Genomic DNA, 23485 nt, shown 5'->3' with positions numbered 1-23485 from the left:
CTGTCTTACCAAGCTGTGGCTCCCTGATGGCTGAACAACTGTTTAAGATCATGGGAAATGTGAGTTCTTTTTCTGGTAGTAATGAATGTGGCTTGAATTGTCTGTACTACATCCACTGGGGGATTTTTGTGATGAATACATGTGCTTGCAATAATAAAGCAACCAGAACAAAAGCAGGCTAAGACATAGAAGGATGTAATTTATACCACAAAATTAGTAGGTCATAAACTGATCTGTATTTACAGGGTGATTTATGTTTATGTAAAATATGATAGACTATCTACAGCCATGAAGAAAAAAACATGCTAGTAGGTTTTTTTTCATACTTCCAGGCTCTCCTTGAATGGACCACGTATACCGAAAAATAAAAAAAACATGTGCAAGCACACACTGATATAGAGAGTGGAAATTTCATTCAGCAAGGCTGCCACGGAACAGCTGACAAGCTTATTTCTCAACATCTTCACTTTCAAAACACCTTTCTATGTCCTTGTTCACATTTTAAATGGAGTTTCTGCTTAGATTCATCTCTGAGAGAGACCAACACTTATTGAGCTGTTATTGTGTGTAGTACTTGTAATAGAGCTAAAGGCCAAAGCACTCTTTTTCTGTTTTTTTTTTTGTCTCCACACAAATCATTAAATACAAGCCTTACTGATGCTAAGAGTCTTCTCACACATTTGGAACACACAGTTCTGCTTTAAGTGCCACAGTTAAACTAGATTCACTTATAAAATTATCATATTATAAGGCTTTAGACTTTAAAAAATATTCAAGTAGACAATCAACCTGGTGTTTGCTCTTTTCTTTTGGAAGAAATACTAGTTTTCCCTGAACTTTCAGAATGTGAGGATTCATGTTAGGTGAAAATCCAAGATCCAAGTTGTTTAACAGAAAACTTTCAAAATTTTACATTTTTTATAATACTGAATGTTGATTTCTTTATGCTTAATAGGACTACACATTTCTTAAATAATTATTTAGCCTAATTATTATTTTTATGTTTTATTTCAGAAAAATATCATTAGATGTTTTTAAACAATGAAAAAATAATTATCATAACATTTTTCCTCTATCATAGTCCAAATAAAATGTTGACTTAAACAAATGTTGCTGTGTTGTGAACTCTGAGATATATATGATAGCTGAATATCTGATCACCCAAGTGGAAACTCAAGAAATGACATGTTAGCTCACTGACTCTATTAACTTCCTCCTCCCAACAGTCAATGAGCAAACCTGCCTCTGACCTATAAAAACCCATGAAGATTGTAGTCAAAGAAAATAAAACTTAACACCTCCTTTTCTTTGTACTATGACTCTCACTCCAAAGGTAAGTGTAAAAGCACTTCACATGTGTCCTATAAGACATTCAGAGACATATCCACATCATTCTGCCAAGTACTGCATCAAAAGACATTTGTCATATCATTAATTGTCTCATGAGAAACTAATTTCCTAAGTATCACCACACTGTTTGTTCTGAGGAATTACTTTCTTTTGTACGGTGAACAACAATGACACAAAATGAATGACAAAGCTATTTTATATCAATTAGTCTTAGTCGTATGTTTGTGTATGTATACATTCAGGCCTATGCATGCTACAACAAGGCATGGAAGTCAGAGAATAACTTCCAGGAGTAGATCTCCTTCCACCCACTTGGGATGGAGCCTATTTTGTTGTTTGTGCTGTCATGCTGTGCTGCACATTCCAGGTCTAGCTACCCTAGTGAGCTCCCTGTTGATTCTCCTGGCCTTGCTTCCCATCTTACTATAGGAGCACTGCAGTAATAGGTATATGCTACCATATCTGACTTGTTATGTGGGATCTAGATGAGATTTGTGCAGTGAGTGCACTAAGTGAGTGCATTAAGTCATTTGTCCAGTGCTCAAAATACAATCTTAAAAGACATAAAACTACATGATAAAGAAACTCTATTTTTTTAAATTTAATACAATTTTTATGACTTTCTACTGTTGGTCAACGTTTGTCAATCTCATCACACACACATATATACAAATATAAACAAACATATGCGTGTACAATATGTGTGTGAATGTGTGTATGTGTATGCTCATCTATGCATATTTATTTATTTTTATTTATACTAGCATATTTCAGGTTCCCAATATGGCTATAGAAGATTTTACCTACTTCTAAGAGCAAAGCTAAATAGAATTACTGCCTTTGATGCTCAACTATCCATTATTATTTTAAACTTTAATAATCTTATTGAAGAGGCATTTTGAAGTAAGGAACCAAAGAATAGGAGGTTGATGGTATTTATGAACTCATGTACATACAGGGGCAAGTCAGGAAAATATAGCTAATGCTTTTTAAAACCATCTGCTTTGTGTGCTTTCATGTAATATACACACAATAACTGTAGAGAGACTGGAGATTCTGGTGCGTTAGACTTAGTTTTGTGTGTGAACTTAAAAATTAATGCTTCTAATTCTGATTCCTTATTAGTACCACAGCCTAACCTTTTAAATAAACTCCCAATCTTAGTTAAAAATTATCAGTGAAAAGCTTACCATGGGAGTAAAGCAAACTGTAAAGTTTAAGACATAATTGTTTTATTTTGCCTCTTCTGTAGAGTAAACTTTCACGCATAGATTCATGGGAAGTGAATTGTTACAGGTGTGAAGGGAAAGATATCCTGGTTGCTGGGAGACAAAGAACATCACAAAGTTACAACACACAACAAACTTCACTAAAGAGATTTATTAGAAAAGACACAAGAGGGTGTCTGCCTCTGCTCAGGAAAGAAGCAACAAAGAATTGAGTAGGAGGTAGACTTTATGTGGGATTTCTGGGGAAGGGACTGCTTTCCAGTTTTTCCATGTATTGTTGGGATTCTGTGGCTCAGTCTTGGGGCAAGCTCAGAGATTGGTGGGATTGTGTGGCCTGATTTTGTGCTTCTTTTTTTCTGTAGGATGGATCTTGGCCATCTGCATCTAGAGGGGCTGGAAATGGCCATTACGGGCTGTTAGAGTTGTCTGGGGAACATGGCCTGGCCACTCATGCTTCATAGGAAATCTAATATAATTAATTTGAAAGAGTTAGGATATAATCTTAGAGTTTCAGGTAAAACACCCATCCTTTGGTTTTGAAAACTGTTGCTGTCACTGACAGTTAAGTAGAAAAACTTTAATACATAGCAGTAGTCCATGATTTAGACATACTGATTCGGAATCTCTAGAACAAATGTCTTAGTTTACATAATAAGAAGTGTAAGTAAAATATATGTCTTCTACCTAAACATAATAAAAGCTATATACAGCAAGCCAACAGCCAATATCAAATAAAATAGAGAGAAACTCAAAGCAAGTTTACTAAAATCAGTAACAAGAAAAGGCTGTCATGCTGGGCAGTGGTGGTGCACCCCTTTAATCCCAGCACTTGTGAGGTAAAGGCAGGTGGATCTCTGTATGAGGCCAGCCTGATCTACAGAGTAAGTTCCAGTTCAGGCTCCGAAGTTACACAAAGAAATTTTGTCTCAAAAACCAAAAAAAAAAAAAAAAAAAAAAAAAAAAGGGAAAAAAAAAGGAAAAAGCTGTCTACTTTCTCCATATCTATTAAATATAGTAGTCAAAGTTCTAGCTAGAGCAATGAGAAAACAAAAGGAGATCAAGGGAATACAATTTCGAAAGGAAGAAGTCAAAGTATTGCTATTTGTAGATGTGATAGTATACATAAGGGACCCCAAAAATTCTATCAGGAAACTCCTACAGCTGATAAACACCTTCAGTGATGTTGCTGGATACAAGATGAACTAAAGAAAATTAGTAGCCCTCCTATTTATAAATGATAAAGGGGCTGAGAAAGAAATTAGAAAAATACCTTTCACAATAGTCATAAATAATATAAAATACCCTGGGGTAACTTTAACCAAACAAGTGAAATACCTATATGACAGGAACTTCAAGTCTTTGAAGGAAAAGTTTGGAGAATATATCAGAAGATCAGAAGATCTCCCATGCTCATATATCAGTAGAATTAACAGAGTAAAAATGGCCATCTTACCAAAAGCAATCTGTAGACTCAATGCATTCCCCAACAAAATTCCTACACAATTCTTTACAGACTGCCAAAGAACAATACCCAGCTTCATATGAGAAAACAAACAAACAAACCCAGGTTAGCTAAAACAGTGCTATAAAATGAAAGGACTTCCTGAGATACCACCATCGCTGATTTCAAGCACTACTATAGAGCTATAGTATAAACACAGCATGGTATTGGCATAAAAATAGACAGATGGATGAATGGAATCAAATCTAAGTCCCAGATGTAAGTCCACACACCTATAGACATCTGATTTTTAACCAAGAAGCCAAAATTACACAATGGAAAATAGAAAGCATCTTCAACATAACTGGATATCTACATGTAGATTACAAATAGATTCATATCTATTACCCTGCACAAAACTCAAGTCCAAGTGGATCAAAGGCCTCAATATAAATACAGTTACACCAAGCATGATAGAAGTGGGAAATAGCCTTGAACACATTGGCACGAGACTACTTCCCAAATAGAACACCAGAAGCACAGACACTAAGACTGACAATTAATAAATAAGATTTCATGAAACTGAAAAGCTTCTATAAGGCAAAGGACACCGTCAATAATACAAAATCACAGCATATTGAATGAAAAAAGATCTTAATCAACCCCACATATGACAGAGGGCTAATCTCCAAAATATATGAAGTAACCAGAAATAAAAAAAAAATCATATAATTCAGTTAAAAATGGAGTTTCATATCTAAACAGAGAATTCTCAACAGAAGAATCTCAAAAGCCGAGATACACTTAAAGAAGTCTTCAACATCCTTAGTCATCAGGGAGATACAAATCAAAATGACTCTGTGATTCTGTCTTATACCTGTCAGAGTGGCTAAGATTAAAAACACAATTGACAGCTTATGCTGGAGATGAGGTGAAGCAAGGGGAACACTCTTCCACTTCTGGTGGTCGTATATATTTGCACAGCCACTTTGGAAATCAATATGGTGGTTTGTCAGAAAGTTGGGAATCAATCTACCACAAGACTCAGCTATACTACTTCTGGACATATACCCAAAGGATTTCAATCACACCATAAGTACACGTTCTAAACTATGTTCATAGAAGCTTTATTTGTAATTTCCAGAACCTGGAAACAAAGTAGATGCCCCTTAAATGAAGAATGTGTAAAGAAAATGTGGTATATTTATACATTGGACATTACTCAGCTGTTGAAAACAAAGATATAATAAAATTTTAAGGTAAATGGATGAAACTAGAAAAAAATTAATCATGAGTGAAGTAACCCAGATGCAGAAAGATAAACTTATTAGTGGATATTAGCTGTAAAGTAAAAGATAACCATGCTATAATACAGAGACCCAGAGAGGCTATATAACAAGGAGGGCCCAAGGGAGATATGTGGTTTTCCTGGGAACAGGAAATAGAAGAGATCTCATGGGTGGACTAGGAGCAGGTAGAGATAGGAACATGAGGATTCAGGCTGGGGTGAATGGAGTCGGAGAGTGCTAAAAAAGATGACTGGAAAGGGGGGGCATTTTGAAGTCAAGTGTAAACTTGTTGCAAGGGAAACTCCCAGGAATCTATGAGGGTGACCTCAGATAAGACTCCTAGCAATGGTGTATGTGTAGCCTGAACTGGCAACCTCCTATGACCAGGTGGGACTCCAGTGGAGGGACTGGGACATTGGCCCACCACACAGCCACACAACTTTTGACTTAGAGTCTTTCCTGCCTATGGATGTGGGGAGGGCACAGGTAAGGGTGGTGTGGGGATTGTAGGAGTAGCTAACCAATGTTGAGTTCAACCTCAGACTCATATCATGAGAGTGAGCCCACTTGTGACACTTCCTGGAGTGTCAGGACACAGAGACTGGATGGCTGGGACACCTAGGATAGAATGAAACATGATGGGAGAAAAAAAATGTTGATTTTCTGCTAACTCATTATTAGCAATATTCTGCTATACTCATAGATTCATGACTACTCCAATTGTCATCCAGAGATCCTTTATCTGATAACTGGTGGAAACAGATGCAGAAACCCCACAGTCATGCACTGGGAAGAGCTTGGGGAATCCTGCTGAAGAGAGGGAGGAAGAGCCAGGGGTGACAAGGATATCACAAGGGATCACACAGAAACAACTAACCTTGGCTCACAGGAGCTTAGAGACTCTGGAACTACAACGAGGGAGCCTGCATGGGACTGACCTAAGACCTCTGAGTATATATGAAACAACTGTGTAGCTTGTTCCTTTTATGGGACTCCTCACTATGGGAGAAGGGGCTGCATCTAACTCTTTTGCTGGCTTTTGGGACTCTTCTCCTCATACTAGGCTACCTTGCCCAGCCTTAATACAAGGGGAGAAGCTTAGTCCTACTGCAACTTGATATGCCATGCCTTGTTGGCATCCATAGGAGGCCTGCCCCTTTCTGAACAGAAACAGAGGAGGAGTAGATGGGGTAGGCAGGGGTGAGGTGAGGAGAGAGAGTGGGAGGAGAGGAGGAAAAAAAATGTCTTTATAGAGAACAACAACTGAAATTCGTTAAAGGATTAGCATGAAAATGAGTAAATATTGAAAATGACTTGTAATAGATGTTAAAAATTCATGTAGGTAGACAGACCAAATCAGAGCCCTGGTGGTAATGTTGCCAAGGTGTAATTTGGGGCTTGATTCTGCCTGTGGGAATGGAAGATGTCTTAGGGATTTTCACTTATATGTATTGAATTTGTTTCAGATCCCAAAGGTTAATATGATTGGGAAGCTGCAATCAAATACACAGAATTTATATTCTGGACCTGGAGATGCTTTCTGAGTCAGGTTTTTGAGCCATTTTAAAACACAGAGAGGGAGATCTTACAGTATTTCCTGCATTACTTCCTGAAATAATCATACTGTGATAATCACCTCATTCCCTATTTCATCACATCTCCAACTTGCTTTCTCTCCTCCTTCACAAATCATTTAACTCTGACTCATTCAGTAATTGTCTATATTTATCATCTATTTGCTTGTTAACCATCATGGCTAAAGTGTAAATAAAACGCAATCCTAGATTATAAAAAGATCTAGACAAATACAGTATTGAATTGTTGATTGAATATTGGAGAAGAATTTTTTTAAGATTTATTTATTTATTATGTATACAGTGTTCTGTCTGCATGCATACCTGCATGCCAGAAGAGAACATCAGATTTCATTATAGATGGTTGTGAGATTCCATGTTCTTGCTGAGAATTGAACTCAGGATCTCTGGAAGAACAGATAGTGCTCTTAATCGCTGAGCCATCTCTGCAGCCCAAGAATTTTGATTAGGTAATTCAAAAGTGAAAGGAGAACTATCTCAATTTAAACAAAGTAAAAAACAAACAGCAACAAAAAAAGAGGATTTATGGCACTTTTAACATTGAAATTTGATCAGCATATAAAAACTGATATGTAAGGATATCCTTGGCTAGCAGGGGCACAGGGACAAATAGCCAAATGAATGGAAACACATGAACTATGAACCAATGGCTGAGGGGTCCCCAACTGGATCAGGCCCTCTGAATAGGTGAGACAGTTGATTGGCTTGATCTGTTTGGGAGGCATCCAGGCAGTGGGACTGGGTCCTGTGCTCATTGCATGAGTTGACTGTTTGAAACCTGGGGCCTATGCAGGGTTGCTTGGCTCAGCCTGGGAGGAGGGGACTGGACCTACCTGGACTGAGTCTACCAGGTTGATCTCAGTCCGCGGGGGAGGCTTTGCCCTGGAGGAGGTGGGAATGGGGGGTGGGCTGGGGGAAAGGAGAGGGGGGCGGGAGGGGGGAGAACAAGGGAATCCGTGGCTGATATGTAGAACTGAATGGTATTGCAAAATAAAAATAAAAAATTAAAAAAAATCAGAAGACTACAAAAGGACTTAGAAGTTAGGAGGAAATACCTATTATTAGGACATGATTAGCAGTAAACATAGGCAGGAGATGAAATTAGTTGCAAGACTTCTTGGACATATAGACATACATGCTGGCTTTTGAACTACATATTGTATTTATTATGTTGTATACATTTGAATATAATGTAACATTGTAAATACTGGTAGCAGAACTAGGACTTATGATTGTATTTTGATTTGGGGCAGGTTATGTTTTTTTCAGTACTCCAAATGGAGATGACAAACATATTCTATCAGTAACTATGCTGATATTTATTGTTTGTCCACCATATCCAGAAGCTTCATTGCCTGCCATTGTCCTTCAGTTCATGGGTCTGTTTTACTCAGATTATAAGAGACACATGTCTACTTCATGTCAGGTTTACCCTACATCAATTTTTCTTCAACTGAACTTTTAGAAAACAAATTTCTATAAATCGATTTATTAAACTTCCTCATCTGTTTTTCCATAGATACATTGCATTTTCATTTAGTATTAGAAAGGTTTACTAATTTTTTTAGCAGGCTCAGAATTTGGGAGTTATATTGACTTTTTATACATGTGTATTTGTGAGATTGTGATCGTGAAAACTGCAGACAATATGATAAAGTAACTTTTCAGCTTCTCTTCAATTGCACACTGTGTACACTCAATCAGGAACAGCACTGAAGACAGAACTGTTGATGCGCTGACTTGTCAACATCTGGGTGACATCATCAGATTTCTAACTTGTCCAACCTGCTAGGATTCCAGCACAGGGCCAAGACCAAAGACATGCATCTCCTCTGGCTCATTTTATACTCAGCTAATGCTCACCAGAAAGGCAACCTTTAACTGAGACTTCATAAAGAATTTGTGTAGAGATATTTTATTTACTTGGTTTGATGGGAAAGATACAAGTGCCTCTGATTGGGGCTTTTGCCTAGAAAGTAAACATAAGTGTTTGAAAGCATTCCAGAAAGTGAGTTAAATTTGGAATTACTTAGGAGAATATGAAATGAAAGAACATTAATATTCTAGGGAAGTAATCATATCCCTTTGGGTGTTACTGTGTTTTCAATGGAGGTTAATTGTGAAAGCTAACTTTCTTTCTGTTGATAAGAGTTCTTTTTTTTTAACATTTATTTTGAACACTTGGTTCATTTTATAGCTAATTTTACATAATTGCATTAACAGCTACAGTTTTTAAACTGAATCAGTTCATAAATAATTGCTAAGACTCTCAATCCTCCTTCAGGCTAATAAAAGAAATTATACTGTGACATAATGTTATTTAATAAACTAATAAATGTGGGAAACAGAGCAATGGGTAAGAACCTTATTTCTTGAAAACTTGTTGTTGCATACATATATTTTGTATAATTACCACTTCATGCAATTAATAGTGTCCTGCATACGTTTATCTTTTCAGCATAAAGAGGCTATTATTTTCTTACTACAATGTACTCTCTGCCTGTGGCAGTCAATTAAAAGAAGATTGAAGAAAAAAAACATAGAAATGGTTCTGTATAGTGTGCTTCTTAGCCTTTATACACATTCCAAACAAGTTACAAGTAGCCGTGCATTCCCTCATATGTCGACACTTGGCAAGGGAGAAACAGTCATATTTGAAGAACAGTGAACTCTGGCATATGAACTGTGCACAGATGACAGTGTATAAGAATTTGGATCTCTGAAAACCTTTTACTTTGAAGCTGTAAAGTAGAATTTTTTTTCAGAGACTAGACCATCTGGTGCTCTAATTAATGTGAAGGATGAGGGAAACTGCATTAACTTCCTGTTACTGGGTTCTGTGAAAATTATTTTCCTTGACCTGCTGTACCTTTTGACCCCGTTATTTTTTTTTTTTACACGTTATCTAGACTGAAATTTCTCTTATTTCAGCAAATCATACAAGAAAGCTTGGCATTGTCTTATGAAATGTCTTGCTCTTTCTGGATGATAATTTTTATGGAATTTTTTAGTTCTTTGTGAATATGATTAAAATTTAATTATGTGATTTTGTTATCCTGTATATAGGAATATCCTCAAGAAAAAGTGAATATGTCTATAGGCCACCTTTTGTTTATGAATAGAATTCTTCATACTTTCAAGAATTTCTTTTAGCCTGTTAGCTGATGATTACCTCAGAAAATTTTCAAGTTATAATATATCTCTGGTTTGGGTGGATAAAGATGTAGTTAAGTGAATCTACTACTCTATATTTTATCATGTTATTTGAAGTTGCTTTATTATACTGAAAATAATTTTACTGTACAAAAATATTTTCTTTAGACTTTCAATGAATCAAACAACTTTCAAATGTATGTGCTTGTTTATTCTCCATTTTGTTACTATCTGAAAAAATGCATCAACTAAATGTACAACTAACAGTAAAGGCATTTTGAAAATCCATATGGAAACCTACTAATTTAGAAGCATATATATATATATATATATATATATATATATATACACACACACACACACACACACACACACACACACACACACATACAACGTCACAACTACACATCTTTTGCTACCAAGAAAAATCTCCAGTGCCAGAAATGGCTTCCATCTTGTTGAGTCATTGGTCAAAGGGGGCCTATAGACCTTTCAAACATCACAAGCTATTTCAAAGTCTATGATTTCTTTCTCCAACCTGATAATAAGGTCCTATTTATGAAGCCAATACTTATGTCATTGAACATGGAGAAGTCAATCTAGTGCTCAACCGGAAGATTCATCCTTACTGAATATTATTCATGGTACTATAAGATACTCTGCATATTAACAGAGAAGAAAGGTAATCAATTTCACCTAGCTACAATACCTGAGACATACAACAGATACCTCCCTGCCTGCAAGATACACAGCAATAGTGACACAACCATTATGGGAGTAACCAACACCTTTCAGGTTGGATTTTATGGCCTGTCCCATGAGATGGAACCAATACCTGACAGTGCTAATGTGGCCGAGAATCTGAGATTAGCTAGTTCATGGACTTATGGGAAAACCTACTGCTACCTTTCTGCTAAAGCAGTGGTTCTCAACTTGTGGGCCACCACCCCTTTGGGGTTGCATATCAGATATCCTGCATATCTGATATTTATACTGTGATTCATAAAAGTAGCAAAATTACAGTTGTGAAGAAGCAACAAAATACATTTATGGCTGAGGGTCACCATTGCCTGAAAAACTGTACTAAAGGGTCACAGCATTAGGATGATTGAGAACCACCGTGCTAAAGGAACATAGCATTAAATGATAGTTACATAGTCCAACCCTCACCAGATGTGAATCATTTTTAGTTGATGGGAATTAACACTGAGACCTCCAACTAGACAATATGTAGTGAATGAGATATTTGAAGCACTCGCCACTAAATAAGATGCCTTTCTCCAATCAAGTGGTTCTCAGGCTTCCTAATGTTGTGATCCTTTAGTACAGTTCCTCAAGTTATAGTGACACCCAACCATAAAATTATTTTCATTGCATTTCATAATTGTAATTTTGCTATTATTATGAATCCTAAAGTAAATATCTGATATGCACAATCTGATATGTGACCCCTGTGAAAGCGTCCTTCATTCCCAAAGGGGGTTATGACCCACATGTTGAGAACCATTGCTTTAAGCCCTCCCCTTATGTATCATGGATCTATGTGGAGGAAGAGGTGGGAAAATCGTAAGATTTGGCAGTGGTGCATGGCTCCAAGGAAATAGTATCTCCTATACACAAAAGGAGTAGTGTACAAATAGACTCACAGAAACAGTGGTAGAACTAATAGACTCTTATAGGTTCAATCTAGACAAGGTTCAAGCCCTGAGAGAGGGAAACATTCATGGGCTCCTGCTGTGGATGATTGATTGATAAATAAAACACTGATTGGCCAGTAGCCAGGCAGGACATATAGATGGGACTAGCAGAGAGGAGAATTGAGAGAACAGGAAGGTGGAGAGGAGGAGACGCCAGCCTGCCATTCAGGGAGCATCATGTAAAGGCAGCAGGTAAAGCCACAGAACATGTGGCGACATATAGATTAACAGAAATGGGCTGAGTATAAGAATAAGAGCTAGACAATGGTAAGCCTGAGCTAATGGCTGAGCAGTTTAAATAATATAAGCGTCTGTATGTTTATTTTATAATTGGAGTACAGGACTGCCAGGGCTTGGCGGGACCCGGAGAGAAAAACTCTAGCTACAGGCTCCCATCCCTAACAACGAAACTATTTACAATTGATACTTTCTGGGAAAGAAAATTAAGTTTTCTCCAGTAGAATGTTACTGGGTATCATAACCACATTCAAATGCAGGCCCCATGCCTAAGAGTAGTTGACTAACAAAAAGAGCTCCATGTGCTATGTACTATGTCTTTTCTTTCTTTTTTTCTTTCTTTTTTCTTTCTTTCTTTCTTTCTTTCTTTCTTTCTTTCTTTCTTTCTTTCTCTCTCTCTCTCTCTCTCTCTCTTCTTTTCTTTCTTCCTTCCTTCCTTTCTTTCTTTCTTTCTTTTGTCCTTCTTTCTTTCTTTCTTTCTTTCTTTCTTTCTTTCTTTCTTTCTTTCTTTCTTTCTTTCTTTTTTCTCTCTCTCTTCCTTCCTTTGTTTCTCTTTCTTCTTTCTTTCCTCCTTCCTTTCTTTCTTCCCTTCTTTTCTTCATTAGCATTTTGTCTTACTGTGTTTATGCTCGATTATTTTGATATTTGTTTCAGGAAGTTTATTGTTTATGAAAGAGGGAGAGAAAAGAATAAGAGTGTTGGTAAGCAATGAGGTGGAGAGGATTTGGGAGGATCTACGGAATAGGAAATTATGAACAAAATATATTGTATGGTGAAAATTTAAAATACAAAATAAATCAATTCATTGAAGATACTATAAAAATACAAAAATTAATTTAAAGATATTTAATTTTCATCTGTTACTTTCTATGTATTTCAACAATCTCAAGATATATATGTACAAAACAATACACTTCCACTTCCATTATTTTCTAGTTTCAAATGTAAGTTTGTATAATTAAGAAAATTTTAAAGAAAAAATGTGTATCTTCATCTTAATAGGTAATTTTTCCATCTATAAAGAAAAAGAAACTTATCTAGCTAAATTACACTCTTGGAACATTAGTATATATTTTCAGGAGACAATATGATTAAGATTGAATAGTCAGTTTATACGCCAACATGAGTTAAACTAGAACATTTCAAATCACATATATTTGAGCCATATTTTGTTCACCTTCTGTTAAAGGAAATGGCTGTTCTGTACTTAAGGCTCATACTATACTATACTATACTATAGTGGCAGGTTTCGGCAACAAGTTTCTTATGTTTATCCATTTAATTCCCACTGAACAAAGTACACATATGAGAACTGGGAACATAATAGATCATTTAGAGTTAAGACTAATCAAGTAATTTACCAAAATGTTTTGTCCCTTTAATTTTAATATCTATTCTCATATCAAAGTAACTTGTACAGGTACATTTTTGCCTGTATACTTTTACCACTATGAATAGTATGATAACAATCTTCTGATCCAGAAATTTTTGTTAGTATTCATATGTAGCTCCCAGGATTTCATTGAAAAACTATTATTTTTGTGGATAAGTTCACTAGGAGCCACAAACTCTTGCACAACATAAATTTGCACATAACTGTTTTCTTCCTTTGAACCATATTTCTTTAATAAAAGCAGAACCATGTCTCCATTGGCCAAATCTAGCATTCACTTCACATTCGATTCAAGCACATTCTTGACAGCTTATCAAACATGTAAGTTAAAAATACTTTGGTATGAGCCCACTGAGCCACATTTGATGATAGCTGATGCTTTATAGATGGGATAAAGCACACCAATATCATTTTCAGATGAAAAAAATGCATAAATTTAAAATTATGTACGTTTCTCATGTGTGTTTGACTGAGAGGTTATTTCTCTAAAATCCATATTTCATTTACTTCATTCCTCATCTGTCACATGAGAATCTTTATTTTCTTCAACATTGATGATATCTAGAATTTACATTCCTTAGTTTTTTATTTGTTGGGTTCACTTAAATTTGATTACACAGTGGTTTCAAATAAGTGAAAACATTCTCATCAATATTTACATAGTAAGTATTTTTAAATGAGGATTATTAGTAAATGATATCTTCCTTGAAAACATTAGTAATAGTTATAGTTAAGTCTTGTTTCTTATTAAAAAAAAAAAAAGATGAAATACACTGATCAATTTGTTCTGAATGTTCCCCTCACATAGACGAAAAGTTTAGAGGGCTCATTTTCTAAATATATTCTGATCTTACTATTCATGGAATTTTTTTATTGTGAAGGATAAATGAACACATAAGCCAAAATTACCATATGAATTATTTCTTTCTCTCTATAATATCTATTTAAATATATTCAATTTCCCTTTGCAATTTTGCAATCTAGGTATATCTTAACCAAAGGTCAGGAATCCATTTTCTTGAAATGGAAATAACAATGGAGAAAATCCAACACTCTACTAGTTTTGTAGGATGAGAGGGGCCCAACATCAGTGTGCCCAGTTCTCCAAATTATGAAGCTATTACTTGTTTAGAGTACAATAAAGCAGGTTCAATCACAGTGTACCTTTTAAAGTTGGTGACCAATGTCAAATAACTTTGGAGTTGGTAATTTTGTAGCTATATCAACCCAATCTCTGCCTCTAAATTTCTACTCTGTATTTTGGTTTGAGGCCAAATTCTCCTTTGCTAAAACACATCTATCATATTATGTTAAATCTTATGTAAAATCCCTCATTTACCTTGATTATATTGGAAAATTCCTGTTTTTCAAACAATGTACATTCTAATTTACTAGGAATTAGCATTACAGGATTGCATTTTAGGAAAACAATATTCACCCCATAAAATATAATCTTTGTCTTCTGTTACAACTTTAAAACAAAAGTATGTGTGATATTCTATAGTTTTCTGTTTTTGAAAACTGTATATGAAATTTTTTTTTTTTACAAAAAATGGGATTTGTGCAATGAGGAATAGAAGAGAAATGAAGTTATATCTTTAAAATAAGGGTTTTTTTTCACAAAAGACATTTTTAGAAGATGTTTAAGTTATAAAAACTTACTTTATGGATTAGAGCTACTATATCTCACAGAGCTTATGTGACTTTCCTTGAAAAAGTCTCCATAGGGAAGGAACAGGCCCCAAATGTTGTAGTAATCTGTGTATTTATATACACATTGAGACTTTACATTATGTGAACAACTGTTGTGTGGTGGCTATTGCTCACTCATGTAGAGATATTGTGAATTTCTGAAATGCTTTAAATATAGTGTCTTTTGGGGTTTTTTTCTTAGGGTTTTATTGTTGTGAATAGACACTGTGACCATTGCAACTCTTATAAAGGAAAACATTTAATTGGTTGGCTTATAGTCCAGAAGTCTAGCCAATTATCATCATGGCAGGAAGCATGGCAGCATACATGTTGCTGGAAAGGTAGCTGAGAGATCTACATCTAGATCCTCAGGCAGCAGGAAGTGAAATATAACACATTGGCCAGGCTTGAACATCTGGAACTCAAAGCCCACCTTCTAGTGACACACTTCCTCTAACAAAGCCACACCTACTCCAACAAGGCCACACGCTCTAATAGTCACTCTCTTTATGGATTTTGGGAGCCTTTTTTTCCTTTTCTTTATTTTATTATTATTAAAAGATTTTCTATTCATTTTACATACCAACCACAGATTCGCCTCTCCTCCCTCCTCCCTCCCCTCAGCCTTCCCCCCAACCCACCCTCCATTCCCACCTCCTTCAAGGCAAGGTCTCCCATGGGGAGTCAGCAGAGCCTGGTACATTCAGTCCAAGCCCCTCCTCCCTTTACCAAAGCTGCCCAAAGTGTCCCACCATAGGTGCTAGGTTCCAAAAAGCCAGCTCATGCATCAGGGACAGGTCCTGATCCCACTGCCTGGGTGCTCTCTAAACAGTTCAAGCTAAGTCTTGCCTTATCCAGAGGGCCTAGTCCAGTACCATGGGGGTTCCTCAGCTTTTAGTCCACAATTCATGCATTTTGGGGAACCATTTTTATTCAAACCACCACATTCCACTCCTTGGCCCCCATAGGCTTGTAGCCATATCATAATGCAAAATGCTTTTAGTCCAATTTCAAAAGTCCCCAAAGTCAGTCACAGTATCATCATTGATTAAAAGTCAACAAAGTTTGATGACTCACACAATCTCTTAACTATAATTCTTTGTAAAATATAAATGAAAAAGCAGATCACATACTTCCAAACTACAATGATATAGGTTATATATTACCATTCCTAAAGGGAGAATAGTGAAGAAATTCTGGAACAGAGAAAAACCAAAAACCAGCTGGGCAAGCTCCACATTCTATATTTCCATGTCTAATGCCAAACGCTCTTTAGATCTCTAACTCCTTTCAGCTTTTTTGACTAAAGCATGCTTCTTTCTTTTGGGCTGGTTCCACTCCCTGTTAGCAGCTCTCCTTAACAGGTATCCCATGGCTCTGGCACCTCCAATACTTTTGGGTCTCCAAGGCAATCCAGGCTTAGCTTTCAGAGCTTCGCACAATGGCCTTTCTAGCCCTCAGTATAGGGATACCCCAACACATGCCTGGCCTCAGCAACTACTTTAGTCATGGAAGGGATTCTATAACCCCTTTCTTCCATTCTTGACTCTAAAGCCAGAACCATGTGGCCGAAGCTGCCAAGTTCTGTTGCCTGCTGGACCTGGAACGTGGCCTCCTAGTTCAATTACATCTTTGTAGGCTTTTTGTTTTCAATGGTTTCCTTCATTGCCTAAGCTTAGATGTCCTGAAGCTCTATATGTAGACCAGGCTGGCCTCAAATAGAGATTCCTTTGCCTCTGCCCCTAAAGTGCTGGGATTAACAACATGCACCACCACACCTAGATCTAAACTTTTATTTAATTCCTTTTCAAAAAGTTAAAAGCTTGACTGGGTGCAATTTTGCGCTGAGGGCACCACTCATTTTATTCTATTTAACTTTAGGATCGTCTTTAATTTGTTTCCTCCTTTAACAGAGGATTTAGGTCTATTCCACTTCCTGGTAAGGACTTTCTCCTTAAATTGTCCATTTTCTATTTTTATTTGCTCAGCTTACTGCTTTTCATTATAGATCTGCATAGGAGTGAATGCCAATAAACACATGTCAGGATAGATACTAGGCTGTTTTGAAATTTCTCTGCCAATACAATTAATCTAAAATTCTTCAATTTAGCCTTAGACAGATATTTTGGACAAGAGCAAAAAAAAAAATCACATTCTTCACCAAAATATTACAAGAATGGTCCCTAGGCCATATACAAATGTTATCCTCTCAAAGCTCTTTAGCCATGCCCCGACAGTTCAAATCATCCTGAGCACCAATGTCTTTCCTATGAGTATGACCCATTAAGGCCTACTTAAAGCATTCAACTGCTTTTCTAATCTGAAGTCCCAAAGTCCACATTCCTATAAGAAACATGGTCTGGCCTGTCACAGAAATTTCTCAGTCCCTGGTATCAACTTCTATGTGTCTAAGGGGGCCCATTTTCATTTCATTCATTCATTTAAACCACAGGGTTTAAAATTGGAATATTAACCATACAAAAGTAGAAAAATACCACTCCAGAAATAATTAAGTAATTCTTGAATGAGATAAGGTTATTCACGTCTGTAATCTCAACACTTGAGATGCTATGTTAGAACAGAAGACTAGCACTTAGATTTCAGTTTGGGCTACAGAGAGAAAACCTGTCTCAAAAACAAAATAAAATCAGATGTGTGTCTTTTTCTCAGGGTTTTCCAGTTTTGGAGCCACTGCTTATATTTTAAATGATCTACATGATTTGGTATTTTATATGATCTACATGAAAATAAAAAAGTGAACATATTACTATTTTGCTTTATATAAACTCAGTCATTATAAATATCAACAAAATAGAGTTACTATAGTATCAAAAAGGAAAAGCATTCTATGAATATTGTAATGTGAAACTTCCCTTTCTCTGGTGAAATCAAATGAAAGAAATGTTAGGCTTGCACAAACCATAAATGGATTGATAATGGGGCTTTGAAATTTGTGGTAATCTCACTCACAGCAGGTGATAAAAAATTTTCTAAATCAGACTGCAAATACTTTTCTAGATGTTTTAATCAGGATCATATGTGGACATTTACGTAAGTGCAAAATTATAAATCTATTTTACATGAAACTATGAATATATATTTTAAGCTACTAAATTAATAAAACAGTGACTAGAACTCAGTCTTTAAGAAATACGTCCTTTGCTGGATAGTGGTGGCTCATACCTTTAGTCCCAACACTCAGGAGGCAGAAGCAGGTGGATCTCTCTGAGTTATAGGTCAACCTGGTCTACAGAGCTAGTTCCAGGACAGTCAAGGCTATATACACAAAACAAACAAACAAACAACAAACACCCTGTCTCAAAGAAAACAAACAAAACAAAACAAAGAATGGAGAAGTATATCTTTTGCCATTAGCAAAACATATCTTGAACGTTATAAAAGAAAACTTGAATCCTAAAACCATACAACTCTAGAAATTCATTATATATTTTAACAATATGGTAGGAGGAAGGCAGAAATGGAATTCAAGAGGAGTCTTGTTAAATATAACAAATTCTTTAACGATCAATCATGAAGCAAGTGACTATTCACTAAACATTTTCAAATATTTTGAGGAAGTCATGGTGATTACTGGGCTTTAGAAACACTGAAGGAAGTAGCTTCATTGAATAGTGAAATGAGAAGTAGTTAGTTACCCAAGTGTAAAGGGAAGCTCAAGTCCTGAAAGGAAAAGGTCAGGTTTTCCACTTTACACAAGAGAATAACAGTAAAGAGGTTCAAAATAACTATTAATCTGCATTTGTGAGATACAATTCATGTATAATAAAACAAACTGATAAACATTATAATTAACAATTTTTTAAAATATATATATATATATATATATTCATGTAACTGCAAATAAATGAAACCACAAAGTAAGTCTACCATTTACAAAATATTGTTGAGCAAGCAGAGTAGTATACTTACCTGTTACATATAAACTATAAGTTTTTCTTCATTTATACTTTTATAATTTATAATAAATTATCTGTATCTACATAATTTACAATCTATGCACATCTATTTCTATAAATTTGGAATATTTTCTAATAACCTATTGCACATAACTAATTTTAAAAATCATTTTACATTCTAAATGTTTATTTTCTCAATTGAGCTCATTTATTTACTTACTTATTATTTATTATATTTTGTACTCTCTGTTTTGCTATGAAATGCCATTCTGTACGCTGTGAATATGTGTTGCTCTGATTGGTTGATAAACAAAATGCTGATTGGCCAGTAGCTAGGCAGGAAGTATAGGTGGGATAAGCAGATAAAAAGAATTCTAGGAAGAGGAAGGCTGAGTGAGGAGTCACCAGCCAGACACAGAGGAAGCAAGATGACAAGGCAGAACTGAGAAAAGGTACCAAGCCACATGGCTGAACATAGATAAGAATTATGGGTTAATTTAAGTGTAAGAGCTAGTCAGTAATAAGCCTGATCTAATGGCTGAGCAGTTATAATTAATATAAGCCTCTGTGTGTCTATTTGGGGAACGTGAGTGTGAAAGATCTGTCCTGACTGCAGGCCAGCCAGGAAAACTTCCAACTACATTTTATGTGTGTGTGTGTGTGTGTGTGTGTGTGTGTGTGTGTGTGTGTATGTGTGTGTCCTATCAAAACTGAAGGACAAATACAATCACAAATTTACATTAATGCAAAGTTACAAGTAGCTTCCTAGTCTATGTTTTAAGCTGATTATATTAACATATGTACCCTCTTTGAAATAAAAAGAAAAAAATAAGATTTGGTGAGCAGCAGAGGTGGTGAGAAGGCTTATGTTTATTAAAGTATTTTTTTCTATAGAAAGTTTCATTTTTAATTTCTTCAACTTTTTAATTTACCCTAATATTTGTATTAGTGCAAAATGAAGGATATTTATTTTATGTGCTTGATTATGACTCATACACAGTTTTTATTTTATCTGGAGATTGATATGATTTTTTTTACATAAAGTGGTCTTTAGAATGGTTTATATTTGTTCTTGCATGGAGATATCTTTAGGATGTTTCATATCTGTTACTCTATACTGTTTTTTTATGTACATATACCTGTGGTTATTTGTGTATCTATACATATGACTAAGAATATATTTTAATAGAAGCTCATATTGATAATTCTGATGGTCAATCATACTTCAGAGCTCATACTAATTGCCTTTTCTTTTCATTAAGTCTTTGAGGATGAGAAATCTCACCTCCACTGTCTATGATTTCAAATGCTCATCCTAGTATACTTGGAATGTCATTTCTTCATTTCTCTTTTTTTTTTTTCTTTTTTCAGGGCTGGGCATTTTCTCTGCAAGTGCTCTAGTACTAAACTACCTTATAAGCCTTTCAGAATTTTAAAACCAGTCCCCTAATTGGAAGTGAGTTTCAACAAGAGTACTCTGCTAAGTTGTAGTGTAATAAATAAATGACACTCTGTTTCCCACTGTTTTCACTGGTGCTAGGTCACATTTCTTAACTACTAGGTCACAGTTAGATAATACAGTTACATTTTCCATAGTTTACATTTCTTCCAAGAAACTATTACTCTAAGCTGGTTTCAGTTTAGTATCCATAAATGCCTATGTTTAATGATTTATTCTTCTGTGGGTTTTACCAAACATATAAAATTTATTTTATTACTATAATATCAGATGGGGTCGATGTTTGCTATTGAATTTATCCTGTTGATTGTCTCATTTGAATTCAACCACATTGACTTTTCTCAGCATCTGGGAACCAGCTGTACTTTTCTCTGGCTTGTTTTAACTCTGTCACAACGACATTAGGCTTTCCTCTTCATTGACTTTCTTTTCCCCTCATGCCACAGGATGCAACTAACATTTCTATTCTCTCGTCTCATTGCTCATAAATTTCTGAAGACTTTCAAACAATGTGATAATGTTCATTAGGAATAGAATTTTACTTCCTTCTTACCAACATAATTTTTAGGTTTTTTTTCATTACATTATTATAGTAACTATCATATTCATGGCAGTGTTGAATAAAACTGTTCAGAATTGCCTTGATCCTGACTATAGAAAAAATATTCAGAAGTTCATCATGGAATATAATATTGAATGCTATTTATCATTCAAGGATGCCTACTTTCTACTCCTAGTTTGCAGAGATGTTTTTATCAAGGATGGTTGTGGAATAAGATTAGTGTTCTATATAACAAAATTTTGCAAAGGTCATATTTAAATTTAAAATGTGTATTTGTTTTCAGGACAGACTTTACTCTTTAAACACTCTCTAAATCCAGCATAATTCATTGGAAAGGATGCTTATTACAGGTCTAGGCAATAAATTACATAAAGAGTACATAAAACATTTGGCCATGTCCTAAATGAGGTTATTTTAAAGAGCTGGTGTTATTTTGTTCTTTGAGGGTTAAAGATCTAACAAGAGACCCCCAACTGAACATCAGTGAAATACAGAAAAATATCATGATACATAAACTGTAATTTATTCCTAAGATAAAATTTGTGAGAAGTGGAATCATCAACTGTCTTCTAATATGTACTACAGAAACAACTCACTCTCTTAAAAACTTCTAGAAATAAGAATGATGTACAAACACAAACAAACATTTTAGACCTTGTATGTACAAACTGTATCAAATAATATGAAAGAGATGTAAAGGAAAGTTTCATTTTACAGATGAATTCTTTGTACATGTACTATTCTAAAGAGATTATTTATGTGTTAGCATTGCAATTTGTTAAATGGTACAATGGTTCTATTCAATGTTTATCAACTTCTATTAACATCAAATGATGAGAAAAAATATGAGAGTGTATTATATTTTCTTCTCACTCACTTAGTAGTTTTCAAAAACTAAAAAAGAGAGTAAAAAATAAATAAACAAATCAGAAATAAAATATGGTGGAGGTGGAACAATGTGGCTTTTTTCCAACATTCCCGCTAAAGATGACAGCATGGTTATAGCTTCTGGCTGACTCTGTTCAGCCCATCTGGTAAACTTGCCCACATTGAATACACTTTGGCTGCTGCAGATAGAAGGTTCCTTCAGTGGAAATCAAACATGCAAACAGTGTAGTACTAATGACTGAGAGAAAACAGAAATCCATCCCGTAAGATGAAAGCAGTGTACACAAAGTGGAACTGATTATCAAACATGTCAGTTTGTTTTATAGTGTCATGAGCCCAGATTACAGAGAGCTCATGCACAGAGCTCAGAAACTATCTTGTTTACCAATAACCCATTCCCACAGCCCAGGTGGTACAAAGAGTAGCGTCTGTGATGTAAGAGTATAACCAGTCAGGTGGTGTTCATCTATTTGGTGTTTCTTTACTTATTTGTGGGTAGAATAAGGGACGATCATATTTATTTCAGTAAGATCCATCTGGAGTTTACCTTGCCTAGAAGAGCATGGCAATGGGGAAGAACCACGTGAACAGGATAACTTTCCTTGAGCACAGATATAATGAAGACTTAGAACTGGAAGATGCCATTTATACAGCCATCTTCACCCTCAAGAAAAGCTTTCAAGGGCAAATGACAGAAGATAATGAAGAAGTTTGATCTACAGTGAAGCTGGATTTAGGAGACTCATCCCAAGTGAAGTGAAGGATTACTTGACTGTCATAGCATAATAAAGACATGCCTAAACAAACCAGATCTCACATAGTCTATCTACTTACACATATTTAAAGTATATTTCATTTGTTCATACCTATTTCTACATGGTTTAATGGATTCATGTTTCTACATAATTAATATCTAAATAATAATAAATTGTTAAACCAATTTTTAGCTTTTAAGAGTTAAGTTTGAATATATATCTTTCTTACTTTATCATAGTTGGTATTTTGGAATTGTATTGCAAAGAAAAATGATAAATTTTCATAATGAGATCTCATTGCCCCTTTTACTACCAAATATGACTATGTTCTCATAAAACACAATTCTCATTTTTAATATACATCATGGCTTTTTAGACTGGGAAAATCTGTACAATTTGATAAATACATGAGACAGCCTATGAATTGTGTTAAGCACCTTTTGGTATGGATCAGTGAGGTCTTGAATTATTGTGCAGTTGTATTACAGCAATAGAGTATTAAGTTAATTGGTCTCCTCTAGGAGACATGTGAGTAAATAAACAATGATGTGCTAGAGAAAATTATGCTGAAGCATCTAGATATAATTACCAATGTACAGAAAACCGTAAGAATGTGAGAAACTGTGAGAATAATCATCAGGTGATCACTTTAACAAACATCAAGATATAAGAAAGAACAAGTGTAATCAGAAAATTTCCTGTGTCCTGCATGGCCCATGGTCGGGACAAATCTCTTGTTCACAGTCCTGTAGCCTTTTATAAAATAATCACGAAACAGAGTTTTAATATTATTTATAACTGCTTGGCCATTAGCTCAGGCTTATTACT

General features: G+C 35.3%; 1 pseudogene; it reads left to right on the top strand.

Annotated features, from left to right (window-relative positions):
- Positions 1 to 1315: 1315 nt before the first annotated feature.
- LOC131921571 (proteasome subunit alpha type-2-like) lies at positions 1316 to 22688 on the top strand (annotated as a pseudogene).
- The last annotated feature ends 797 nt before the right edge of the window (positions 22689 to 23485 follow it).

The sequence above is a fragment of the Peromyscus eremicus genome, chromosome 11, assembly GCF_949786415.1.
Source record: "Peromyscus eremicus chromosome 11, PerEre_H2_v1, whole genome shotgun sequence".
In the NCBI taxonomy this organism is placed as follows: Eukaryota; Metazoa; Chordata; class Mammalia; order Rodentia; family Cricetidae; genus Peromyscus; species Peromyscus eremicus.
The sequence above is the reverse complement of the archived record's forward strand: the minus strand, read 5'-3'. Positions and strand labels throughout refer to the sequence as shown.